Below are 19,082 nucleotides of genomic sequence, written 5' to 3'. Positions count from 1 at the left end.
GAGAAAAGGCTGGTGTGTGCTGGGAGGACTATTCTGGGCCTGGAACTGTGCCTGGGCTGTTTCACGGAAGGACTTGCGCTGACCCCTGATCAGGGGCGTGAAACATCTGATTAATCATGTTGCATCGTGACCATGGGTCTGAGACCTTTGGGGAAGGTTTGCGCCAGCTTGTCAGCACTGTTTGTTGGTAAATGAGATGGATGGAGTTCCCTGGTGGCCTAGCAGTTAAGGATCTGGCAGTTATCGCTGCTGTGGCACGGGTTTGATCCTTGGCCCGGGAACTTCCTCATGCCACAGGTGGGCCAAAAAAAAAAAAAAGCCCCAAAACACCAAAAGCAATGAGACTGATAATTTGCACCTGTTCCTCTTGAGCGCCCTGGGGAGTTCTGCCTGAGCACATGCAGTCGATCAACAAGCAGCACAGATACATGCCAGATGGTGATCACACCAGAACTCTTTGTGGGGGTCTTGGTGCTGGTGAAGCACTTGGGACCCTGGAGAAGAGACAGAGCTCCCTGATGCCTTTGCAGTTACTTTGGTCAATGGGAATAAAGGACATACTCTTTTGGCAAGAACAAGGGCAGGAGACAGTCATAAAATAGAATCTAATGGAAGCTCTCTGCCTCTGTCCAAAAACCCTACTCCACAAGCAGAGGATCTGACCAAAATGCCAGGAATTGAGGGTCAGGCAGGATAGGTGGCTGAAAAAAGTAGGAGTTCAGAGTGAAGTGGAAGACCCAAGGAAAAGTAAAGATTAGGATTTCCAGTCGCGGGGGGCGCAGACAGAGGAAACCACCTTCTAAATCAAAACAGCTAAGTACTGGACTTCCCGCTGTGGCTCAGCGGTAGTGAACCCGACTGGTACCCATGGGGACGTGGGTTCGATCCCTGGCCCCGCTCAGTGGGTTAAGAATCCAGCATTGCCATGACCTGGGGTGTAAATTGCAGACATGGCTTGGATCCCGCGTTGCTGTGGCTGTGGTGTAGGCTGGCAGCTCCAGCTCCGATTTGACCACTAGCCTGGGAACTTCCATATGCCTTGGGGACGGCCCTTTAAAAAAAAAGGAAAAAAAAAAAAACAAAACATGTAAGTACCAAGAGGAACTGTGAAAGGCCGAAGACAAACCACACCAGCCTCTGGCAGTTTGGGGAAGGCCAATGATCCCCAGGAGCGAGGTGCTGCCCGTGCAGACGAGGCTTCCACTGGCAGCCTGGCCCATGCCCTCACGCCAGCACTTAGCTGTCTTCTGGCGTGGTCTCTCCTGTGGGTCTCGGCAGATGGCAGCTCCAATCAGGTCCTGCTGTCCACCAAGAGAAGCTAGGGCTTTTTTTTTTTTTTTTTTTTTTTTTTTCAGGAAGGCAGATCAGAGAGGAAAGGTTGGGGGTCCATCCAGCTCAGGACCTTCCTAGAAAGAAGATCCTTCCAGGAGCAACACCCAGCAAGCTGATCATTTCATTCTGGCTCTTGAGTAAAGAGTCAGAACCCAGCAGTACAGTGAGCCCGTGGCCTCCACGTGAGCCTGCACTGGGATCTCCACGGCCTCTCTGGGCAGGCTTGCCGCTTACATGGCCAAGGCTGCCAGGCGGTTTGAGTGGTCTTTGCATCACCAGCCACAGAGCACAAAACCCAGAAGGGAGGGGATTCCTTCAGGCAAAGTCCAGAGAAATCCAAGACCTCTTTCTCGGGGGAAGCCTTGGGGATAGAAGTCCCCTCAAGCAGCTGCTTTGCAATAATTTCACGGAGGAGGAAACTGAGGCACAGAAGCCATAAATCGCCCCCTGGTTAGTGGCAGAATGGGCCAGGTTTGGGCCATGGCACAATGGTCCAAATTCTACACGCTGCCTCTTTCAGCATTGACAGTCCCGTGAGTTTGGGGAGGAAAGGGTAGGTCCTGGGGACACAGGACAGGCAGCTGTGATGCTGGTGAGCAGAGAGGCTGGGCTGACTTGTCAATCACACAGAACACAGGGCCCTTTAAAGCAGTGAAAGAATCAAACAGAAGATCGTGTTCGCCACCCCTCAGGGACAGCAAAGAGCTCCAACCAGGCGGGGCCAGGTCAGAGTAGCCATGGCATCACTTGTCTTCTCTTGTCCTCTCCTGAAGGTTCTGATGAGACACCAAATCCCACCTCCCAGCCTGTGCACCCGGTGCAGGGGAACAGACCTCTCTGCCATCCAGCAACTGTTCTAGACAAAAGCTCCCCAAGAGTGTCAGCTGCTAATGGCACAGAGCTTCCCCACGGGGAAACAATGAGGACTGTGCCTTCAGATCACCTGCTACCTCCTCACCGCTCCAGAGACCTTTTAACCTTCATCCTGTTCTGCTAAGTGTGCATCTCCTGAGCCGTCCGTGCTGAAGTGAGCAGAAAACGCGACTCAGAGACCTTCACCTTCGCTTCTGTCTGTGGTGGCTTTTTCTCCTTTTGGTTCGGGGCGTGTGTGTGCACTTTGCCTTAGCTCAGGCCCTCCCGTCAGGGCTCTTGAGGTTGCAAACCTGCCAGGTTTCTTCCCCATTTTAAAGCTCACCAGCAACTGGGGAATTCTGCCACCTGGTGGTGATAGTGGGAACTGCCTCCCCTGGGCCTCGAACCAGAGCATCAAATCGCTGTACAGTGGGGAAAAAATTTTAAAAATAAAAAGATAAAATAAAATTAGAGTTAATAAAAAAATAAGACTTTGAAAAAACTTAAAATATAAAACTTCCAGAGCAGGAGTGAGCAAAATAGTGTATCTTCCAAGTTAGAAAGATTTGGTGAAAACACATTCATTTGATGTACGTTTGGCTAATGAGAACAAAAATTTAATATACATTATAGATTTCTCTTCTTCCTTGGTAAATTGGTGGTTGATTTAAAAAGGAGATTAAAAGATCACGTTTAAATTATGTATAAATCATGTTTAAAAGGAAATTATAGGGACATACTCTGCTTTAAGATCTGAACATTAATGTATCCTCAATTGGGTGAAATATAAATACATTTTAAAAATTAATGCCCTGTCTGTGTTATCCTGGAATAAGAAGTTGTATTTTTTTTGAACATTGATAACTTTTAATCAGGATGTAATGAAGCAAGAAATACAATTAATTATAATAAAAGGAACAAGATCACAATGAATATGGTGAAGAAATATTTTCACCAGGAGGAGGTCAGCTGGTTCCACAGGGCAGCTCCAAAGGCTGGAGATGGATAGGACAGCTCATAAATCTACTGCTGAAGATTGCGATAGAAACCAAAGTAAAGACAGCTAGGACCAAATTATTTGGAGTGAGAGGCGTTCCTTCTCTTCTTGGTAGATTTGCAACTTCTCGGGTTAGATGTTTGATCTGACCCCAAGTGGGAAGATGAGCCCTCATCATCCTCCTTCTAGGGTCTGGAGTCGAAGGATGCTTCACAGGCTTGCTCATGATATGGTTTGGTTCTTCTTGATGGAATTCAAACAGGTTGTAATCCATGACCTGAGAGAGGGAATGTATCTGCAGGATTTTTTTAGCGTGGCCACACAAAATTCCTCCCTTCTTCTCAGGGCTCCAGAGCACTTCCAGTGAATACAAATTCTGCTGTAGTCACAGTCCTTCATTTTTCATGCATGCCTGTTAGTTAGCCTGTTAGCCTGCCCCAAGTTGGTTGTCACGTGCTGAGACCAGCTCAGCAGGATGGAGCTGAAGAACGGGTGCTGTGGAGCTTAAGGAAAAAAGTTATCATCAAACAAGACACAAGACAGTAAAGGTGGGGACCAGGGGACTCAAGGTCTCAGGGACCAAGAGCCAAGAAGTTGTATCTTATTGGAAATTGTTTTCAATAGTTTCAATTGTATGTTAATGAGTTCAAATTTATATGTAAGAAAACCGTGTTCAAATCCCTCAGAACTGATTTCTAAGACTTAAGTCTCCTTGAGGATGCCTTACTTGATTTTGGCCTATATCATTGAACTTTAAATTATAAAATGAGATTTTTCTCTTGTTTTGGAAGAAGTGGGGGAGGAAGAGGAGAAGGAGGGATCTTTGGAGGAAAAGGGGGAGGGGGAAAAAGGAAAGGTGACTTGGCAAGGATCCCGTTTACATAGAGAGTTTAAAGGAAATTGGTTATGGAGCTCCCCGGTGGCTCAGTGGGTTAAGGATCTGGCATTGTCACTGGTTCTGGTTACAGTTGTGGCAAGGGTTCCCTCCCTGGCCTTGGAACTTCCACATGTCCTGGGTGGGGCCAAAAATAAATAAACAGAGAATCAATTTCTAGGTGCCTCATCAGCCAGTCATAAAATCTGCCTGAGAACAGGTTAGAATGACCGTGTAGATTTTCCTTTACCAGCTTCCCTTTCACAGGGGCCTTTTTGACAAAAAAGATAGGAATGCCCTCACTCATCCTTAATCTTATCACTGTACATCATGCTGAGCTGTAAAAAAACTGCAGATGCCAAAGAGGCTGTTTAAAATACTGCCTTGGGGAGTTCCCGTCGTGGCGCAGTGGTTAACGAATCCGACTAGGAACCATGAGGTTGCGGGTTCGGTCCCTGCCCTTGCTCAGTGGGTTAAGGATCCGGCGTTGCCGTGAGCTGTGGTGTAGGTTGCAGACGCGGCTCGGATCCCGCGTTGCTGTGGCTCTGGCGTAGGCCAGTGGCTATGGCTCCAATTCAACCCCTAGCCTGGGAACCTCCATATGCCACGGGAGCGGCCCAAGAAATAGCAACAACAACAACAAAAGACAAAAATAAATAAATAAAAATAAAATACTGCCTTGGGGACAACTCCTTTAACCAAAGCACCATGGGCTTGTCTAGGGCCTGGGCCTGTCTCTATCTGTAGGTCTTGGAGGTGGTTCTGTGCAGGTGAAGTGAGCTTTAGAACCCAAGTGTGTTGGCCTGGGTTAGGATGCTCCGAAGTTGGATAAATGGCAGAGTAAGGCAGTTGAGAAGGGTTTCACCTCTTCTAGCCCCCAAATACTGTCAAATAAAGGATCCCGCTTGAAGGCAAATCCCCTGAGAACTGAACAAAGAGCCCCAGAAAAATGTGTCCCCTCCCAGTATTTAATGGTAAATTCTTTTCAGACGGGGTTGTGTTTGAAGGACAAGTACAGCTTAGTGGTGCTGATGCTGACTCTTTTGAGCATGACTAGAATGCTTTCTGAGCTACCAGAATTTTTCAGTACACACTGACTCAACCCTGCAGATAAAAACCTTTTGCGATCTCTCAGATTTGGTGCATCTCACTCAAGATAGTGGAAGCCTATTTTACCGCAGCATATCATGACATATTTATTCCAGTTAGAGTCTGACATTATCTTATTTCATTTCATAAAATGTTTAATATTTCTCTATCTCCTTTTAACAAAAAATGAAATTATGTGCCAGTTGTCAGACCATTCATGCTTACACTTTCACTGAATATATAGAAGTTTGATCCTGATAGCTAATGTAATTAATCATTTCTGATTTTTATACATGATTCTTATTTAATTATTTCAAAAAGCTTGACATCAGTGTTCAAAATACAAGTGCATGCACACTTTCCAAATATCATGCTTCATATGTCTTGCTTCAAAAAACAATATTTGAGCGGCACTTTACATGGGCTATTACAGACTAAAGAGTAATAATTATGTTAGATATATATCACTGTTGTTGATTGATTTTAGTACTATCTCCTAATATATATTACTTAAATATCCTCTTAGTAAAATAACTTTGTTATTTTCTTAATAGTTCTTTTAAAATAATGTTGTTCAGAAAATAACACTGGAAAATAACGTTGGTGCTTTCTAATGTTATTAAATAAAGGAAGCTCGATTTGATGGACTGGTTTGCCAACAAGGACTGACTTAGCCACTTGGGTTACATGGCAGATATTTGCCATCAACTTAATACCCTACATCTGCAGTCCCAAGGTTTCCACCCAAAATGAAAATGTTTAGAAAGTGGGTAAAATGATAAAGACATTTTATAAACTAATATTGTGTTGACAAGATGATAATGGAATTAAAATGTCAATTTTCCCAACCCTCTCTGATTAAATGAGGAAAGTGAAGGGTTGACAGGTATAATTAGTCATCCCATAATACAAATTGAGAGAGTGTTTTGGTTATTCTTGCAGAAACGTAAGTAAAGAATAACTTTAATGAGTGGGTAGCATCCATTTGCAAGAAAAGTGGTTTCCCATTCTTTGGTTTCAACAGCTTCACAGGAGGACCTACTTAAGTCATCAGATGATTATTAATATTAAAAAAAATCTTTGATGACCGTTAAGGATATCATTTTTGACACAGAACCCAGAAGCAGTTTGCTTTCATTGCCTGTGCTTTTGGTATCATGCCAAAAACGTCATTGCCTAGACCGAAGTCAAGGAGCTTTTTCCCTATGGAAAAAGGAGTTTTGTGGTTTCAAGTCTTACATTTAAGTCTTTAATTGTTTTGGAGTTTGCTATTTTGAATGCCTAGGATGGCACATCCACTTCACCCTAGAAATATATTTTGGTCTATAGTCCCCTTCATTGCAGTAGGTACCAAACCCAACCCTCAGGTGTGTTCCTGGTAGTTGCTGACTGGAAGATGTTACACTCTGATCTTTACCTCTAGGAAAAGTGGCCCGGACAGTGCTCAATGAGTTCCCACCGTGGTGCGGTGGGTTAAGAATCTGACTGCAGTGGCTCAGGTTGCTGTAGGTTCAATCCCCAGCCCTGCTCAGTGGGTTAAACGATCTGGCGTTGCTGCAACCGTGGCTCAGACTCAATCCCTAGCCGTGGAACTTCCATATGCTCTGGTGTGGCCATTAAAAAAAAAAAAAGTGCTTAAAAAATCCTTTTGTGACCCAGAGTCACAAAATCAAAAGTTCCTAGGATATGACTCCTAAGGACTTCAGCCAGTCTCTAGACCAACACACCCATTGCCCAGATGGGGAAACTGAGGCTCAGAAGGGGAGGTGAGGTTTCAATGCTTTGGTATCATTACAAAGAAGTAGAGCCCATGGTTCCTGATTTCCAGGCCAGCGTTCTTCCTCCTGCCTCAGAATCAACTGATATCAGAGGGGGCTCTGAATGCCCTGGCACTAAGCCCCCCGCAAGGATTGAAGATACCTTCACAGACAGCAGGACCCTAAGGAGAACGAGGAATAACAGTGGAACATTAGGTCAAGGAGAGTGGCCTTTGTTTTGTTCTATTTTAATTAATGCTTTGCTCTTTTTTTCTTTTTACAGCTACACATCCGGCATATAGAGGTTCCCAGCTAGGGGTCGAATCAGAGCTGCAGCTGCCGGCCTACACCACAGCCACAGCAACACTGGATCCAAGCCACGCCTTCGACCTACACAGTAGTTTGTGGCAACACTGGATCCTTAACCCACTGAGCGAGGCCAGGGATTGAACCTGTATCCTCGCAGACACTATGTCCGGTTCTTAATCCACTGAGCCGTAATGGGAACTCCTGATTTTTGTTTTTTTAGAAAAACCTTTTTAAACTCTAAAACGAATACCTGCTCATTAATAGAGCTCCCTTCCCCAGAGGCACTCACTCAAGCTACTGTATCCTTTCAAACATTTTTATATACACACACATATATATATAGATACATATTTCTATGTTTATTTATAAATGCGCAAATATATACATATATTTTTTCATTAAAGAGAGCTCGTATTAAATACTCTGCTCCGAGATTTGCTTTTCTGTTTTATTTACCGTATTCGGTACATTTTGTCTATGTCATCGCATATAAATGCCCCTCTTGTTTAATGTCTGAATAGTAATCCATAGTGTTGATACCTCATAACTTAATTTATGATGGATACTTGCACTATTCCCAGTTTAAGGAAGTTATAAATAATGCTTCCGTGAAAATCTCCATATAGGCCTTTGGGCACGGCTGAGATTCTGTAGGATAAATTTCTAAAAGTGGAAATGCAACATAAAGAGGATGAAGGCATTCCTGTCATGGGTCAGCAGAAACAAATCTGACTGGCATCCATGAGGACGCAGTTTCAATCTCCGGACTCACTCAGTGGGTTAAGGATCCAGCGTTGCCATGAGCTGCGGTGCAGGCTCAGCTCAGATCTGGCATTGCTGTGGCTGTGGTGTAGGCCTGCAGCTATAGCTCCGATTCATTCCCTAGCCTGGGAACCTCCATATGCTGCGGGTTCAGCCCTTAAAAAAAAGTAAAAAAAATAAGAAGATGAGCACTTTAAATTGTATTTTTTTAGAATGGCCTTTCCTGACCTCCTTTGCTACCCTAACCCTGTCTGCTGGGCCTCTCCATCACGTTAAGCTGCTCTTTCAGTCTCCACAGCCCTCATCACCATCTAAGACAGTATGTATGTATTTATTTGTGTATCATTCATCCTTCCTTCTGGAAACTCGTGACAAGAGGGGCTCTGGCTGTCATTTCACTGCTGCAGCTGTTCACCTGTGCCATTCCGGTCCTGGACAGTATCTAGCGCATAACAGGTGTCCAATAAAGTGTTTTTTTCATCATTTTCTCCTTCTTTCACTCACTGAGTCCGTATTGAACACCTATTATATGGCAACACTGTTCTAAGCACGGGGACTATGTCACTAACGAGTGTGGATAAAAATCCCACCCTGCTAGTTAAGGAATGAAGGGGGAATATTTGGGGCTGGAGAAGACTTGGAAATCTTCAAAGCAGGGCGTCGTTTTTCCTCCCCCGTCTAACAAGACTCTGTTGAATTGCCTCGTCCCCGTGGGAAAGCATCACACAGACCCATGTCAATTCTAGGTCTAGAAGGGGTTCCTTCCATGTACTTGGCATCCCGGATATGTGCTGGGGGCTTGAGCAAACGGATCATCCGCATGTCCACTAAGGCCAGATCTCCCAACAATGAGGAAGAGACGGATAAGAAGACTGTTATTTTGCTGATGTCTCTGACATTCCATTTCTAGTAATGATGTTCACTTGGGCACAAACAGCGAAAACTAAACCTCTCATTAAAACGTTTTAAAAGAAAACTGCATCTTCTCAAACGTCCCCTCAGTGAATCCATTAAAAACTAGCTGTAATGTGGGCAGCAGGTGACGCCCAGAAAAACCACAGCTGGAAAAGGTAAAGGACAGGCTTGGAGAAAGCAGGGACAAGCTGGGCAAGCCAGGGCAAGGCTGGCTCCTCAAAGCTGGATTTCTCCCAAGCTCACATCTGCCGACAGGTGCACCCCAGATGCTGAGCCAGGCCTGAACCGAGGGAGGAAGACTGGCTGGCGCCTGTTCTCCCATTCTCAAATCTGGCTGTCCCTTCAGGGAGGGTCACAGTGTGCGCACCAAGCCAGACGAGCTGAATCTGCTAACTGGCCGTGGCGGAGGTCTGGTCTGCAACGGCAGCCACTCCCAGGACTGGAGGCCTGCTTTAGATAAGAAAGCTGGGGTCACTCTGTTCTCCAGCAAAGCCCACAGCTGCACAATGGGAAGAATCAAATGACAGTGTGTGTTGCGTATCTGGGGACAGGCAAAAATGCAGGCGTGACACCATTTTGCTGAAAGTAGTGTGACCTCTTTCTTTTTTAGATTTTGTTTTATTGCAGAATGTTATGTGTTCAGCTTTTGTTATGGTTGTTTGTTTGTTTGTTTTGGCCATGCCCTGGACATGTGGAAGTTGCTAGTCCAGGGATCAAACAGCACCACAGCAGCAACCTGGGCTGCTGCAGTGACAGTGCTGGATCCTTAACCTACCAAGCCACAAGAGAACTCCTTTTCTTAAAAAAAATAGAAAACATAGATAAGCAAAACTAAAACAAAATCTGCATGTCACACTTGATCTGCCACTAGGAAAAAAAAAAATACTTGGTGAAATTTCAGCGATATTCTATCTGGATTTTTATCTAGGCAAAGATGTGTGTATGCGTTTGTGCTTATATGTATTTTAACACCAAATGGGACCGTTGCTGTATATAATGTTTTGTAATTCAAGGAAGTTATTTCCTCCATAAAATTCCTACATATTTTAAGACCACTCTTTCCTCTAGTGGTAAAACACATATAATTTTGTTGTAGTAGTAAATGGGAGTTTTTTTCCATTAAATTTTCTAACCAGCTCTTGGTTTGCAAGAGAATATTGATTTGGTCTTTATTTTAAACCATTCTCCTTACTGTACTCTTGTTAGTTCTAATAGATTTTTAATTAATTACCTTGGGGTTTCCACATCAAACATCGCCTGGGCTACAAATAAAGATTATTTTTCAATTATGACTTATCGCAAAGTCTTAAGTGCAGAAATAAAGATCAATTTTATTTTTTAATGATTTTTATTTTTTCCATTATAGTTGGTTTACAGTATTCTGTCCTTTTCTATGTAAAGATCAATTTTATTTCTTATCCTTTTTTAATGTTTTTATTTTTATTTATTTATTTATTTTTTGCTTTTTAGGGCCACACTTTCGGCATATGGAGGTTCCCAGGCTCAGGGTCGAATCAGAGCTGTAGTCACCACTGTAGTCACCAGCCTACACCACAGCTCACGGCACAGCTGGATCCTGAACCCAATGAGCAAGGCCGAGGATTGAACCTGCATCCTCATGAATACTAGTCGGATTCATTTCTGCTGAACCATGACAGGAACTCCAAAAGATCAATTTTAAAAGGAACATGGCACATATGTCTCAAGCGTTCCCTGGCTTTGCTGTATCTGAAATCGTATCGACAGCCCTGTGTGGGGTTGACCACAGGCCCCACATGTTCTGGGGCTGGACAGCATCGGTCTCCTGAAAAATGACCATAGGCCTGTGACAGGTGAGGGCAGAGGCTTGAAAGTTCACCAGGGACCGGAGCTAATTTTAATGTGATCTGTACCTTCTGGAGAGTCCAGTAACGGGGGTGAAACCAGGTCAAAGGACTGTGTGTTGATACTCCAAAAATGGAACCCATGGTCTATGCCACACAAATGTGTGTCAGAGAGGATTTTTTAAACCCGATTTCCCCATTTAATGTTATGAATTATTTTACTGGGAAAGAGAGGAGAAGGAATCTATTTTGAAGCACTAGTAATTAATTTTTTTTTCCTGCATCTTTGACCCATTTTTTCCATTCAGTGGGTAAGTCTTGATTGTAGCTCTCACTATGTGTATGTCTTTAATTTCCCCCTTTTTTTCTCTCTCTACTTGAGGATTCCCATCAGGTGCACGACCTACCCTCTTTAAAATCAACCTACTCCACATCCCCCTGGCTACAGTTCAAACACAGCAAAGCTTTAAAGCAAAAGTGCTGTAAAACATCATCTTCTGCCTACAGCTCCTCATCTCCTTGGAAATGGTTGTAGCCAAGATGTTGGCTAGGGCTGAGGAGATGGAATAGGTGGTTCTCTACACCTTTTACATTCCATGACATTCTGTGAGACATTGAATATCCCTGAATAATTCCAGTAAACTGAGGCTCTCTACAGAGGCACATTTCTGCTCAAAGCATTGACTGTGGTTTGTGGCGGCCCAACCTTCCAAGCAAGTCCACTTTACGGATGTTTCTCTACTGTCCTCTAGTGGTCATTCCCCATATTGCTGCAGCTCTAAGAAAACGACGACATTCATTTGGTATTTACCAAAAAAACGAATAACAGTGCTAAATACAGCATTTGAGCAGCATTTGCTAGGAGCAGCAGGAGACAGACGTTTATGCAGTTTGCCTCTGTAGAGCACAGTCGTTTTGTGGAAGGAAGCCCCTCAGCCCAGAAGCGTGTTGTATCATGTGGTTATGCGTGGCGAGGCGCAGAGCTGGATCACAGACCTGACTTCACTCCATACACACACCACACTCAGCACCATCACGACCACCGTCACCGCAGTCACCACCACCATCACTGTCACCTCCATTAATGACCGCTGCCTACTACAAACACCACCCAAAGTTTGAAGCTATCAGACCATGTGGACTTTTGAAATGGAAGTTAACAGAATCAACAGCAAATGAAGCAGATTAGCTATACCTAATATTTGTACAGAGCTTTTAATTTTGCAAAGAACTTTCACAAATACTCTCAGCAAAACCTTGCAATAGCCTTAAGAGGTGAAGTGCTATTATCGTCCTTTTATTGACTTTGCTTTTGAAATTTTTAATACGAAAAAAAAAATACAAAAGGTAATACCCACAACAAATACCCACATAAGTGCCACCCAGAATTAACAAATGCTAATATCTTATCATATATAGCTCATATTTTTTATTCTAAAAAAAGGAAAGAGGAGTACCCCCAAGATAAAACAGAAGTTCCCCCTCCCTCCCCATTCCCTTTTCCCATCCTCCATTCCCAGAGGTAAACATTTTTTTTCAGTTTGGGGTGTATCCATCTATGTCAGTACATAATGTTAGTACATACATTTATAGCATACATTTGTAGCATATTTAATACATACATAAATACATGGGTTTCCATAAACTGTTCAGAATACACTCTTCTGTGTGTTTTTAGTGATCACACTAAAACCATTTTCCAACTTTTTTTTCACTCAGCAGTGTATTTTCAATACCGTTTCTTGTTGCTGTATAGGGAGCTATTCCATTTATTTCTATCTGTTGTAAAGGATTAACATGTAAAAATAGACTACATTTTGCTTATCTATTCTCCTGCTGATGGACATTTGGTTTATAGCCAGTGTTTTATCACCACATCCAGTGCTGCAATGAACATCATTATCCATGTCCTTTAATATCACATTTTATCACAAAGGAGAACAATGAGGCTCCAAGGACAGAGACCATGGGATGTGCCCACCCTCACACCACTCCCAGATGGCAGAGTCAGGGCTCGATTGCAACCAAACTGTACTGCACTCCAGGCATCTTCTGTGCATGTTCCTGATGAGGATAAAGTATGATCAATATCTCATAAAAAGAGTCCCCATTGTGATACAGTGGAAATGAATCCAACTAGCATCCATGAGTATGCAGGTTCAATCTGGCCTTGCTCAGTGGGTTAAGGATCTGGCATTGCCAAGAGTTGTGGTGTAGGTCGAAGACATGGCTTGGATCTGGCATTGCTGTGGCTGTGGCCTAGGCCAGCAGCTGCAGCTCTGATTTGACCCCTAGCCTAAGAACTTTCATATGCCATGGTACAACCCTAAAAAGTAAAAAAAAAAAAAAAAAAAAAAAAAAAGAATATGGGGAAAAAAGTATGTTTGCACTGTTCTGCTTCATGGAGTAATTCTCCTGATGTGTATCCTTTGCACAGCTTCTATTTGTTCCTTTACTCCTATGTCTGGTCCTGGTTTGTCCCTCCTCCTCTTGTCATCCAGGTCACTGACTGGCTAAAGAATTGCACTGGAGCAGCAGGGAGCTTAGAGCCAGGCATCTCCAGATGCCTTTCCATCAGCTCTCCTGGGCACACCCTGAGAATAGGCTTCTGCTCAGCAGTCTTCAAGGTGATCAAGGCGTCAGATTTCAATGATTTTCAGTGGTGCCTTGCCAGCCACAGGCCTTTGGGGGGAAGGTGTGGTGTAATCAGGACCACAAAGTCGATTGTCCCCCACACCTTCCTTCCACCTACCATATCGCCTGCCCACCGACAGGCTTCCCCTCCACCCCACCTCTCCTGCCACTGTGAGATGAACAGGAATCTCCCTGCCACTCACACGTGGCCCTGAGATGCCACCACTCCAAGCTCTGCTGCTTAACTATTCAGGATAATACCTGAATACTTTTTTTGTTTTGTTTTGTCTTTTTGGGGCCGCACCCACAACATATGGAGGTTCCCAGACTAGGGGTCTAATCAGAGCTGTTGCTGCCAGCCTACACCATGGCTTGCAGCAACGCCAGATCCTTAACGCACTGAGCGAGGCCAGGGATCAAACCCGCAACCTCAGGGTTCCCATTAGGATTTGTCTCCTCCGCACCAAGACAGGAACTCCCCTTTTAGACAAGTCTTAACCCTCTGGATCTGCTCTAAGCATCTCTCTCCCTTTGTTTCAAATATCACCGCATTTGACAGCCACCCATCATAGTTAATGATCTGGGATCATGCCCTTTCCCTGGTTTCAGTGATTTAAATTCTTTCTATTTACTCTTATTTACGTGGGTTAATCTCAGGGAAACAGGGGTGAGGTGGAGACGGGAAAGGGTCTTCCTTCTTACATCAGAAGTCCAAGGCAATTTTTTTTTTTTTTGCTTTTTAGGGCCTCGCTTGCAGCACATGGAAGTTCCCAGGGTAGGGCTTGAATCAGAGCTTCAGCTGCCAGCCTACGCTATCGCCACAGCAAGGCCAGATCTGAGCCATGTCTGCAACCTACACCACAGCTCACAGCAATGCCAGATCCTTAACCCACTGAGCAAGTCCGGGGATCGAACCCGCATCCTCATGGATACTAGTCAGGTTCATTACCACTGAGTCACACAACGGGATCTCCCAAGGTAATTACTTTAGAAGAGTTACTTTTAAGCTATTATTTCTATTAAGAATTTACTATGAGGCTGCTCCAGATTTGTGACAATCACCAAGAGCTACAAATGCTTAGAAGGATGTCTTTTCTCTAACTTCTTATAGCTTAGGTGGGTGCTTATGAATTAAGCAGCTTGCTGTCAATTCCAACCGTATTTGAAGGAAAAGCTACCTGAGAACCACCCTGTTTTATTTCATTTGAAAATGTTCTATTGTACTTCGGGGGCCCTTCCCCACTAGTTCTCATGCTCACAGTAGTTTTATTTATTTATTTTATTTTTTATTTATTTATTTATTTATTTTGCCTTTTCTAAGGCCACTCCCGTGGCATATGAAGGTTCCCAGACTAGGGGTCTCATCAGAGCTGTAGCCACCGGCCTACACCACAGCCACAGCAACGTGGGATCTGAGCCGTGTCTGCGACCTACACCACAGCTCACGGAAACGCCGGATCCTTAACCCACTGAGCAAGGGCAGGGATTGAACCCTCAACCTCATGGTTCCTAGTTGGATTCGTTAACCACTGCGCCACGACGGGAACTCCCTCACAGTAGTTTTAAACACAGAGGTATGTGGGCCTCCATAACAAGGAATCTATATGGAGCAAAGTCAGCTGAGCTGTAACTTGTTTCCTACATGTTACCAAAAGCCAGAAATAACCTCCAAATGATGTACCACAGTCCTATCAAGTTCTTAAATGATCCCTCCACATTGTGGAAGAAATTGTACAAGCAGTGGCTGTTGACAAAGCGAGCCATGGTGGAGCTGATTTTCTCCTATGGTCCAATACTGAAAAATACAAACAAACTGGCCAAAGAAAACAGGGTAAAACTGTATCAGAATCCAGAATTTTATAATAGCTCCCTAGTTTCGAGGGTGTAAAAAGCCTTATGTCTAGAGTTACCATGAGCTCGAGATGGTTGCTTTCTGCATAACCCCCCAAAAGTCCAATTTATACAACCCCAATTTCCATGGTGAGTAGGGAAGGGTTAACTACAGCCTGTCACCAGAGCTGGGAAAACAGGTTCTCCCCAAACTTGTTCCAGAAACTGTCATTCAACTGTGTTAGACTGCACTTTTGTCTGAGTTTGGCTAAGAATGTTTTAGCTGCATTCTTACAAGAATAATAATTTTTAGGCATTCCTTTTGTGGCTTAGCGGTTAACAAACCCGACTAGGATCCATGAGGATTCGGGTTCAATCCCTGACCTTGCTTAGTGGGCTAAGGATCCGGTGTTGCCATGAGCTGTGGTGTAGGTCGCAGACACAGCTGGGATCTGGCGTTGCTGTGGCTCTGGCGTAGGCTGGCAGCTGTGGCTTCAATTCGACCCCTAGGCTGGGAACTTCCATATGCCTCAGGTACAGCCCTAAAAAACAAATAATAATAATAATAATAATAATGATTTTTACAGTAATTTCCCTGAATTCCATGCTGTTAAATGCAGTGATTACCTTGATTTTCATTTGGTTGATGTTTTCCTAGCAGGTTTTCTTCATCTTTTTACTTTCAACATTTGTGTGTCTTTTTAGACATATCTCTTAAAGAAAACATATTATTGGGTCTTATATTTTTATCTAATCAAAGAGCTTTTCCCATTTAATTGATTACATTTAGTGTAATCATTCTTTTATTAAAAATAAACATGGGAATTTTTTTTCCCTCTAGTTTCATCTACTATGTTGTTTTTTTGCTTCCTTTCACTTTTTCCTTGGATAGACCAAGTTTTCTTTCACTGTTTTCAAAATTACTTTCTCTAATTTTGTTTTTATGGTGATTGCTTTTAACTTAAGGTCCAAACTAAACTCATATCTATTTAGCTTTTATTGATTTTTTACATTCATCAATATCAGTATCTTTTCCCAAATGAGACAAGAACTCTCATGTCCTTTTCTTTTTTTTTTTTTTTGTCTTTTTAGGGCCATACCTGCGGCATATGGAAGTTCCCAGGTCAAGGGTCAAATTGGAGCTGCAGCTGCCAGCCTACGCCACCACCACAGCAGAGTGGGATCATTTACCCACTGAGCGAGGCGAGGGATCGAACCCTCCACCTCCTGGATGCTCGTCAGGTTTGTTTCCACTGAACCACAGTGGGAACTCCTCATCTGTAAACTTTGTGGACTTCATCAGAACGGTCATTCTTGGTTGGTAGGTGTGTATTTTCTTTCCTCCTTTTCTCTGGCCCTAGATTTTTAGACAACAATAAAGCATCAGTTCTCCTGTGTCTTACAGCTGCTTCCAAGCTTTTGTTCTCTTCTCCCCTGCTGTGGTCCAATGTGCCTGAGATTTTCAGCGGGCTTTCGTGTATACAATTTGGCTGGACATAAATGTATAAATTCAAAACTGGGTGGATCCTAGAGGCAAAGCCATGACTTTTCTTGGTGTAGCACATCACCTGTGCCTCTTTGGTTTTGCCACAGACACCATCACCAAGAAAGGTGACTTTTTGAAACTAAGATTGGATCACCCTCAAAGAGGAAGTTACATACTCTGGCACTCACTGGAGAGCTGGGGCAGTATCAGCTTCATTTTCTACCAACAGCAGAACGGTCTCCAACAGTTCAAATACCATTTGGGAATAACTACGGTATTTATTTCCACAACTCTTAGGTTGCTTACAGAAGCCCCCCAATACACAGAATCTTCTTTAAAAAGGTATGGCTACTGCTTGGGTGCTGTCACTCTAACCCCCCGCCCCCAAAGCAGCTATTTTTCTATCCTGAAAGGCTTATTTAGGATATGCAAAATGGACCATCCCTCCAAGGAGCACAGCCCAAGCACACAAACGCCAGTGAGAAGCAAATAAAAGCTGTTGAATTGTCAGTCCCGGCAAGGAACAGCATGAAAGCCTGCACATAAATTCTCACGGATGAACTTCAAGGTTCAAACCCGCCCAGGTACCGTTATGTCTGGTTTATTTATTAGTGTTTTGCTTGGTGTGAGTACAAGGAGCAGGAAGTTAGCATTTTGCTTCAGACCGGTGTTGCACAGGGTACATTTCACAAAAGTGATGAAACAGCTCGGCTGGAAGAAATACATGGGGGCACACAACTCTATGCTCCAAGGACCCACTTTGGGAGAACACCCAGCCTTCTCCCACCGCGACCTCCTAGGGGTAGTTATAAGTATCCACGGTTTTGTTCTAACCCTCCTCAATTTCTAGCATCTGCAACGAGTGACTCTTCCTTCCTCCCTCCCTCCTTCTTTCCTATATTAAGTTGGGGAGAGTTTGGTGGAGGGGCTGGGGACAAAGGCTGGCCGGAGTTAAGGGGAGCAACAAGCAAGGGCTCAGGGTGACACCCCCAAGACCAGCAACTGCTGACAGCTGCTCCCACTCCAGGCCCACAGAGACCAAGGGAAGAGCCTTTACGGCATCAGAAGATGGAACAGCTGGTCTTGTTCATTAAACCGGAAATCGCTGCCACATCCCAGGTGGTGTGACAGTTCAGCCACCCCTTTAGAAATCACGGAAAAATTTTTTGCATTTCTAGACACCCCTCCAGGCATCTTTGCGCTGCACTGCAACTCTGTAGAAATGTGTTGGTTCAATAGCATCCAGGCCTCAAATTTAAATCAATTTTACTGGGGATTAGGAGTTCCCATTGTGGCTCAACAGCAGCGAACCCGACTAGTACCCATGAGGGGCCAGGTTCCATTACTGGCCTCGCTCATTGGCTTAAGGATCTAGAGATGCTGTGGCTGTGGCATAGGCCGGCAGCTGCAGCTCCAATTGGACCCCAGCCCAGGAACTTCCATAGGCCACAGGTGTGGCCCTAAAAAGAAAAAGAAAAAATGTATTTTTTACTGGGGACGAGTGAGTCTCAGTTCTGCTCACCAATGACACACAAGCCCCAAGGCCTTGCCCAGATGAAACATTCCTAATGTCCATTTTACAGGTGAGGAAACTAAGTTCAGCATCTTGCCCAGGAGGCAGATTTGGAGTCAAATCCAGAAGGATCAGTCCCAACCCAGGACTCTTTTTTTTTTTTTAATATTTTTCATTATAGTTGATTTACAATGTTCTATCAATTTCTGCTGCACAGCACAGTGACCCAGCCATACATACATATACATTCTCAGTGCTCTTCCTGCTCAAGTGCCAATGCTGACCAGCCTGTCCACCACGGTGCCAAGAAGAGAAAGTCTCCTTAGGGAATCTGGGTGCAAAGTGAAGAGGGTCTCCTATTTCTTTCCGTGAGCATCCTGCAAGAGAGCTTGAGAAGCTATGAAAGGTTCGTATACTTTTCAGCTGCCAGCTAAAATTTTTCATTACAAAATTAAATAGAGACGAAGGAGGTTTCCTGGCACATCGTCCCTAAATACATGATCAGAAAATTTCCATCTTTCCCGTTCCTCCCTACTTCCACTTCCCCTCTCCATGGAATGATATATTTGTCTGTTTGAAATTCTTACACTGAGTACCCTATTGTATTTCTCTATACAAAAAAAAATATGTATGTGATTATACACTGAAATTTTAAAACTTGTTTCATGTCCTAAAACGGTAAAGTTGGGTGTTTAAAAAGCATTGCTTCTACACCAGATAATTATTATAATTGCTAGTAGTACATAATTGATCAAAACATAAACATTTGATAAATAGTAAACATGAAGAGTAAATTTTAACATAAACATTATCTCCTAGTTCAATGAATGGGCCAAGGCTTTTTTTTCCCCCAAACAGACCACGTGTTTATGGATGAATGATTACAGGAGTATATCAATCAAAACAGAG

Source organism: Sus scrofa, chromosome 7 (genome assembly GCF_054392235.1).
Source record: "Sus scrofa isolate SSC_HxYL_T2T_F1_AM1 chromosome 7, Sscrofa_HxYL_maternal_Yorkshire_Landrace_v2.0, whole genome shotgun sequence".
In the NCBI taxonomy this organism is placed as follows: domain Eukaryota; kingdom Metazoa; phylum Chordata; class Mammalia; order Artiodactyla; family Suidae; genus Sus; species Sus scrofa.
The sequence above is the reverse complement of the archived record's forward strand: the minus strand, read 5'-3'. Positions refer to the sequence as shown.